Raw genomic sequence first — 9,196 nt, 5'->3', positions numbered from 1 at the left:
CAAATATGCGAGTCCAGGGAGGGCCAGGTAGATGAGGGAAGTGTTTACACCATCCTGAGGCTGCCAGAGGAACAGGGCCTTGGGGTTTCCTGGGGGGAGGTGGAGGCACAGGCTATGGGAGACTGAGGGAGGTGGCAGGGGAAGCCCAGGCCATCTGGTTATGCAGGTGTACATCTCTCTGGTAATCTCGGAGCCCCCTGCAAAGCACAGATGATGGCGGTGGTAACAGATTGTCTGTCAGGGATTAGTCTGTTTTTCCTGAGAGTTCCTTTTTCCCTGATGCAATAGGACAGATAAGAGGGCCTTGGAGAAAGTGTGTCTGAGTCAGCTGATCACTTCGCTGACGCAGATGTCCTCTATACATGCAAGCCTCCCCTACCTAGGACAGGTTTGCAGAGCTGTTCCCGTGTTTGCATCCCTTCTGAATAGCCATCTGGAAACATGCCAAAGAAGTCTATTTTGTGCATGGCGTGTGTGATTTCCTTCTTCCTGTACGATAACCCTTCAAAGCATGAGTGTGCCACGATATCCTCAGACCTGCCATCAGAGTGCTGTGTTCACTGTGAGTCAGCAATATTTGACAGAGAGGAGGATGGAATTAATGGCACCGACACATTTTCAGATGATCTCACTTGGTGAGTGTGAATGTGTAGTGAGGGACAGAGTGGGGGACAAGTGTCTTTGGGGAGAGTTTTCACAGCAACCTCTCTAAGCAATTTTAGCATTATATCTAATCTCTCATGGAGGAAGCTCCACAGCACAGACAGTCCCTGTCAGTTCTTGAGGAATGAACTGTCCCTACTGCTGCACAGACAGACATGGTGACAAAGCATTGGCACGTGGCTGTGCTTGCTTCAGCACCAACATGCATTTTCCTAGTAAAGAACCAGGATGTTCCACCCCAAAATATGCCTGTGTGTTGTAAGAATTCTATTGAACTGAAGGCATTACAGATCCTGAAATCCCTGTCAGCCTAACAGCAGAGCCTCCCAAAAGAACTCAGTTGCCATAAGCCCCTTCCCTGGGAGCAATTCCAGTCTCCTCTCACACAGCTGAACTGGGCCCCACACCCGGATACTGACACAAGACCATCTTCTCTCCCAGTTATGCCCTAAGGGCCCCTTTACCTTTCAAAAGGTCATTTCATGTTGCAAAGGTGCTTTTTATCCTCCTCCCTTTCCCTTACTAAGTTGAGTAAAGAAACCCTGAACTCTAAACCCCTTTGATCTACTCACGTCTGAGTGCTCCCTTGCCCATGCACAGCGCATGAGTTCACAAACTTCGGTTTGTGTTTCTCTGAGTCATCTGTTTGTTCTCTTTTAATTTATTGGACCTAGTTAATGAACTTAAGAGAAGTAGAAGGAAAATGACTTTGTCCTCTCCTGCAGGTCGGAGGACTGTGCAGTTTCTCCAGGTCAGGTTCATGTAAGTCACCTGCCCTCAGTTCCCAGCAGCTACTGAACTACAACAGGAAAAACCTGTGCTCAAGATGCTGGTGTCATCCCGAAGACCACCAGGGTATGCAAACAGCAGAAGGGAGAGCTTTACTGGCAATATTTATTTGTAAACCTGGGACATAGAGTCTGCCGTGTGGAACCAATATGCTCTCTTCAAAGAGGGAAAGGGCAGGTTGGGTCTTATGCCTCACAGGGTCTGTATCACACAAGAGAGTCATACACATTGAGCAGGGTGTGGGTACAAGCTGTGTGTATTTATAATGGGAGCCAAGTGCGTGCAGAATGAGTACATGACATGTAACACACAGGCCATGTTCTCTTTGGGGCAGGGATGTAGCATTAAAATGAGATGGAGGCCAGTCAAGGTGGCTCAGGCCTGTCATCCTAACTCTCTGGGAGGCTGAGGCTGGAGGATCCCTTGAGGTCAGGAGTTCGAGACCAGCCTGAGCAAGAGTGAGACCATGTCTGTGCAAAAAATAGAAAAATTAGCCAGGTATGGTGGAGCATGCCTGTAGTCCCAGCTAGTAGGGAGGCTGAGGCAGGAGGACCACTTGAGCCCAGGAGTTTGAGGTTGCAGTGAACTGTCATGATGCCACTGCACTCCAGCCAGAGCAAAACCCTGTCTCCAAAAAAAAAAAAAAAAAAAACCAGAAAAAAAATGAGGTGCAATTTGCCTCTTTACATCCAAACGGGGAGTATTGGATTCAAATACTGTTTGTGAGAAGCCTCCACGGCTGGCTGAAACTGGCTTGTGGTCTACAGCTGCTTATGAGAAGAGGATGTTTATGAAGCTGGTCCTCTATGCAGTCAGAGTTGTGGTGTGCTGGGTTATAAATCAAGAGTTAGGAGGGGTCTGGTTGTTCCTAATGTTAGGGAGGGTAGCAAGACTGTGGTTCTTCTTAGAGCCACAGGACTTTAAATATTTGCTATGCCAGCCAGTTCATGAACTCTCCACCCATAGGTAAGCTTGGTTTCCCTAACCTTAGGGTCCCTCTTAGTTGATAAAAGGGTGTCTCAGATCACACTAGGGAAGTTGTTAATTACACAAATGTTCGGGAAGCGAGGTGTTTGTTATTTGCACATTGGTTTCCTGATGTTTATGTTTCAAAACCTCAGAAACACTGGATAAGAGTTTTAATAAATAGAATGATGTTTGTTTTTTATAGCTCTGGAAGCTGAGAAGTCCAAGGTCACAGGGCCTGCATCTAGTGAGGGCTTTCTTGCTGCATCATCCATGGCTGAGGGCAGGAGGGTGAGAGACCATGTGAGAGACAGAGAGAGGAAGGGGCCAAACTCATTCTGTCATCAGAGTCCCACTCCCTAGATGACTATCCTCCTGATATCCCACTCCTGTGATAATGGCATAATAGCATCAATCCACTCACGAGGGTGCAGCCTTTATCACCGAGTTACCTTGTAAAGGTTCCACCTCTCAACGCTATTGTTCTAGAGATTAAGTTTCTAACACATGAACTTTGGGGCCACTTCAAGCCATAGCAAGTAAGTAAGAAGGGATTTTAATTTCCAAAGACACAACTACCAGCGTTGTTGCTGTGATGTGAGAACCCCTGTTGCACTATATCACACAATTGTGTTTTGCGTGTTTGCTGCAGTAGAAACAGGCCCTAATGCAAGTGAAAGGGAGGTTCTTAGGGGGACACTGGGTGACTCAAGGGATAAACAAAGGTGGAACAACCAGGGTGGAGGATGCTCCAAGACTAGGGCTGCTCAGGACATTTCAGCCCCAGCAACCTATGACTCCTCCTTCTCTCTAGAGCCTTCTCTGACTCCCACTTTCTGCAGTCTTCTTTTTGGACCTCCAATTCCCATGAGAGAAACTCTGCTGGAGAATCAGGTGTCCACCATGAAAGAATTCTTCATGACATTTGTTAAAGCTTTGTGAACTAAAATAAAATCCTAAGCCCCCCAGCTGTCTGAACCCCCCTTTGGCCAATGGAACCCCAGAAAAACCTTAAAATGAGTTGTCATCCATGAGGAGAAGGGAGGGCAGACATGCCGCCTCATTATGACCCCTCCCCTGTGGAGTTGCTCTCTGTAACAAGCAGATACTAAATCAGTAAAGGGACCTACGCCCAGGTGACACAGCAGTTAAACCACACCTGCAGGTCATCAATTTCCTTAACAGATCACTTGAGTTCAGTATATGTACCCTGGCTTATCTCTGATTAACTGACTTCCTTAAACATTCTAAGGTTTTAGACAAATCTTCATGTCTTTAACCAATTACAAATCAAATAATCTTTGAACCCAGCTATAACCTGTAGGCCCCTGCTTCGAGATGTCCTGCTTTTGGTGCCAAACCAACATCCACCTTCCAGGTATTGACCTCGGATCTTATGAGCAATTCCTTTCTCCATGAATGTATAAAACCAAACTATAACACAGACACCTCAGGCATATTTTCTCAGGACCTCTTGAGGCCATATGCCCTGGGCTATGGTCATACATATTCAGCTCAGAATAAACCTCTTTAAATTATTTTACAGAGTTTTGGCTTTTTCTGTTAAAAGCCTGGTGAGAAAGACTCTACTCAGTGGGGACCATGGCATTAGCTACAGGGACAACCACAATGGGGTCTCCCAGTAGGGGAGAGACATTGAGCTCAAATCCAGCTCCAGTTAGTACCAGTGGGGGTTTATAACCAAGGAGCAGGGGAGGGGGCTGGGAGAGTGGATGGAAAATTACTAAGGGGATGTATCAGAGGTAAGGGAGGCATTTTTGATGGAAACGAGGCAGAAATTCTGGAACACTAGAGCACCACGATGGCAAAGTGTTCACTTTGCTCACATCTCCCGGTACTAACCAAGCATGTCCATGCTCTGCTCAGGGCCCTCCATGGGGCGGTAGGGCTTTTCTGCTCTCCAGGTGGTTCTGGGACCAGGGCTGCAGTTGCTCCCTCCGTGACAGGGGGCGGGAAGGAAAGATGGGGGTCCACGTGCTCAGGTCAGGGGGTGTAACTGGACTGCCCCAAAGAGGAGTCTGCACAGGGGAGGGTAGTTCTGTGTCCTTTTTGATGAAACTAAAGGTACAAATTATGGAACTATGAAGGCATCCAATCAGCTTTCTTTGATTGTATTTGGGAAACTGACAGTCAAGTTCCTCCTCCTTTATATTGTGGGAAATAGTTAAAAATGAATTCTCCTGTCAACCCAGAAAACTCATTCACACAAATGTAGAAAAGGCAGAAATGGTTTTCTTAGATAAAAAGCATTCAACCAGGCTGCAATGAGTATCACAAGTAATCTGCTAATGACAGAAGGAGATCTCACCCTTCACAGAGCAAAGCAGAGACAATCCTTCCAGGTTCTCAAGATAAATAATAACTGGTCCTCCTGTAATGACTTGACACTACCGTTTTCTATACAGTCCTGCAGGGCTGAGTCCTAAATTCAGCTGGTAATTGGGGTGGCATCTGTGCCAATCACCTTCCTCCCAAGCAGGAAAAAAAAAAAAAAAAAAACTTCCCTGTGGCAAGAGGCAGTTAGAGCTTGGAGCAGGGCACCCAGGGAGATGGACTGTCTGCCTTGGTGTTTACATTTCAAAGAGTCAACTCATTCCCTTAAGAAAACAAACCTGGGTCCTAATTCTGGCAAGAGGCTAAGTCAGCTTTTCAAAAGATTTAGATGCATATCAAAGGAACTGAAGAGAATTTACAAATACAGGTTTTTCTCAAGGAAATGCTGTAAGAAAGGGTGGGGGAGAAAAGGTCTCTATCCCCTTTGGCACCAGAGAGAACTCAACTACTTAAACTTTCCCTTACATTTGTCTAGAAAGGGGAAGATCAAGGAAGCATGATTTCAAAACAGAAAGACTTTAAGGAGCAGAATTGCAGTTAAAGTTCTCCTCCCTGAAGGAGATACTTGGCTGATATTTTCTTTTCTTTTTCTTTATGTTTTACTTTTTAATATTTTCCCCTACATTGAACATGGAGAACTGATATTTTAATTATCAAGTATAAGTGTTTATTTTGACTTACCAGAGAGTTTGGTGAGTAATTTAATCACATTTTTAAGCCCCAAAAGATTAGCTTGTCACTCAGTAGCACTACAACCCGGAGGTAAGCGTGGTGTTGCTCTGCTGCTTCTCAGCAGTCTGGAGCCATGAACTCATGACAGCCAGAATCAAGCTCTGCGATTGCTGGAGTCAGAGGTGCACAAAGCAGGAAGCTAGTTAATACAGTGAGGACAGGCGTTATCAGTAAGATACTATACCAGTAGGTTCAGTATGAGCTCAACTGAACTGAACCAGGATCTGCACACAGTGACTCAGCCTTTCAAATGGAGAATGAGGGCCGGGCGCGGTGGCTCACGCCTGTAATCCTAGCACTCTGGGAGGCCGAGGCGGGTGGATCGCTCGAGGTCAGGAGTTCGAGACCAGCCTGAGCAAGAGCGAGACCCCGTCTCTACTAAAAATAGAAAGAAATTATATGGACAACTAAAATATATATATACAAAAAATTAGCCGGGCATGGTGGCGCATGCCTGTAGTCCCAGCTACTCGGGAGGCTGAGGCAGGAGGATCGCTTGAGCCCAGGAGTTTGAGGTTGCTGTGAGCTAGGCTGAAGCCACGGCACTCACTCTAGCCCGGGCAACAGAGTGAGACTCTGTCTCAAAAAAAAAAAAAAAAAAAAAAAAAACAAAAAAAAACAAAACAAAAAAAAAAAACAAATGGAGAATGAGGGACAGGGCCAGTGAGCAGAGATTTGGTGGAGCCAGGTAAGGGAAAAATTACAAAACACCTCAAGGGGGTGGCTGTTCCCTTTGATTAGTCTGCTGGGTTTGCTCACTGGCACTTATGGAAGTTGGGTTCCTGCCCTCCCACAGAGGCTGTGACACAGGGGCCCTGTCTTCAGGGGTTGTTGCAACAAACAGCAAATTCTATGGTAGCCTTTAGTTTCCTCAGGAAGGCACTTTCAGGGGACTAGGTCATCTAGGGGTGTGGTCTTGGACTGTTAGAACCTATGTTCCTATTTGTTCAGATCTTTATAGAACAAGGTTGAGGCCTCGTCAAAAAGAGGCTTAGAGGAGCCTGGGTAGAGGTTGGCTAAGAGGAGAATTTTTATTACTGTTCTTAGGGTAGTTTTTGCCTTATTCAGTGAGACTCGGGAAAAACTTGTCAAAGGTGTCTCCACCACTGCCTGATGTGCTTCCAGGATATCTTTGTCACATTTGATTTGGGCCTCACACTCTTTGACCTTTACTATCATTATCTAGAGAGGGAATGCACAGAGGCTATGAGAGAGGGCCTGGTCTCTGCCCACTGCCCTCTCTTCTCTCTTCCCCTCTCACTCCTGCTCCCTTGCCCTCCCACCTTCCGCCCTGGGATGACAATGCACAAAGGCCCTCACCAGATGTGGATGCCATACTCTTGGACTTCCCAGCCTCCAGAATTGTGAGTGAAATACACTTCTGTTGCGTATGACTCTCCCAGTCTCACATAGGCTTTTATAGCAACAGAGAAAGGACTCAGACTCACCCACATAATCCTCCCTGGAATCCACTGTGAAACAACAAAGAAACCCTGGCACACCAGCTGGAATGACCCATTTCACTCCTACTTCACCATGTCACACAAGCAGAGCAGGCAAAAAGATCATCTTTCAGGGTTCTTAAGATGCCCCCTTGAAAAGTCTGGTTAAGTCCTTGCCTCCTTTTCACTGGGAGTCTTAGTCCATTCACTCTGCCATAACAAATTACCATAGGCTGGGTGTCTTGCAAACAATAGACATTGATTTCTCAAAGTTTAGGAGGCTGGGAAGTCCAAGATCAAGGCACCAATAGATTTCTGTCTGCAGAGGGCCCACTTCCTGGATCAGAGACAGCTGTATTCTCACTGTGTCCTCATAGGGCAGAAGGACTGAGTGATCTCTCTAGAGCCTCTTTTATCAGGGCACTAATCCCATTCATGAGACACCATCCTTATGACTTGGTCACCTCCAAAAGCCTACATTTTAATATGTTTACCTTGGGGGCCAGGATTTCAATATATGAAGTTGGGAGGGGGACATAAACATTCCATCCATTGCACTTGAAAGAGGCAGGCCATGGGAGCAGGGCCATCCTAAACAACCAGTCGTGTTCTGGGGGTGCTGCTTGCTGCCCCTCACTCTTGGGCCTTGCCCCCACCCCAGCCAGGACCCTCATGTACTCCCGGCTACTTCTCCCAAATCTTGCATCCTGAGCAGAGGCTCTGGCTCCAAATGGGATCTCCTGAGACACACTCCTTTCTCCTATAAGATATGACTATGCTCTTGTCAGGTCCTGAAAACATTATTGTAAACTATGATAGCAATATTGCACACTATAATTAGTGATGAGAACAAATAATACTCATTTTGGCATGGTCTGGCTGTGAAAATTCTGCCTATAAAATTTGAGGTTTTGGTTGATTTTATTCATTAATTGGGCCCCTGTGTATCTGAGAGAGTGGTTAAAAGTAGGTGTGGTGAAAGCTACTTTCTACTTGTTCCCCCAAATCTAAGTCTGTTGTCTTCTAAAAGCCGACATATGTGCACAGCAGTAAAGGTTTCTCAGTCAAGTATGAATGGATCTGTCTTTGGAGAAAATTTCACCCTAATGTTTGTAATTGATTGACTAGGATCATTGTACCATGAGAGTAAAATTTTGTAATTTTCCATGATTTCATTATTTTCCCTAATGGAAAGTTCAGAGATCTTTATCAAGGTCTGACAGCCTCATTTCTTCTTAACTTGGAAGCCACACATTCACCTCTCTATGTGAACTATATTTTAAATTTCTATAAATTGATGCTGTAGCACCTACAAAGTGGCCAAGTAAACCCTGTTCTCAAGTAAACTGTGGTTTACCTAAAACATCTGGAGACTTTATATTGCCCCCAATCATGCCCGGTAGCCATCAGAGTGAACATGAATTTTGCAGAGGTGCCCCCTTCAAGCATGGCTAGCCAATATTCAACCCGCTTAGGCTGCCTCCCATTCCTTCCTGAGGAGGATGAAGGCATCCGCAGTCTACTTTCTCCCTCTGCCTCATGTGTTCAGATCTTATTTTAAGCCTTCAAGAATCTTTTATAGTTCTTTGCTGTGGAAACTCTGTCATGTTTAAGTTTGATCCTAAGTATTTTGAAGTTGTTATCATGGGAAGGAATGCAATATTTTCCCCATTTCCATTTCTAGGTGTTTTTGCTCAAGTTTTGTGTATTTGTTTTGTATCCACCTACAAAAATCTCTAGTTTATTCAAGTAATTGTTTTTCACTAAAACCTCTTGGGTTTTTTAGTTGTGCAATCATATTCAATAACTCAGCAGTTATTTTCTTTGTTATTCTCTGTTGCAGCCTCTGAGACAGTTTTACTACAGTCAGTTCTTTTTTTTTTTTTTTTTGAGACAGAGTCTCACTCTGTTGCCCGGGCTAGAGTGAGTGCCGTGGCGTCAGCCTAGCTCACAGCAACCTCAAACTCCTGGGCTCAAGCGATCCTCCTGTCTCAGCCTCCCAAGTAGCTGGGACTACAGGCATGCACCACCATGCCCGGCTAATTTTTTCTATATATATTTTTAGCTGTCCATATAATTCTTTCTATTTTTAGTAGAGATGGGGTCTCGCTCTTGCTCAGGCTGGTCTCGAACTCCTGAGCTCAAACGATCCGCCCACCTCGGCCTCCCAGAGAGCTAGGATTACAGGCGTGAGCCACCGCGCCCGGCCCAGTCAGTTCTAAAGTATGTATTTTTTCATAGTTTAACTT

The sequence above is a fragment of the Eulemur rufifrons genome, chromosome 25 (assembly GCF_041146395.1).
Source record: "Eulemur rufifrons isolate Redbay chromosome 25, OSU_ERuf_1, whole genome shotgun sequence".
Lineage (NCBI taxonomy): Eukaryota > Metazoa > Chordata > Mammalia > Primates > Lemuridae > Eulemur > Eulemur rufifrons.
Note: the sequence above shows the minus strand (reverse complement) of the source record.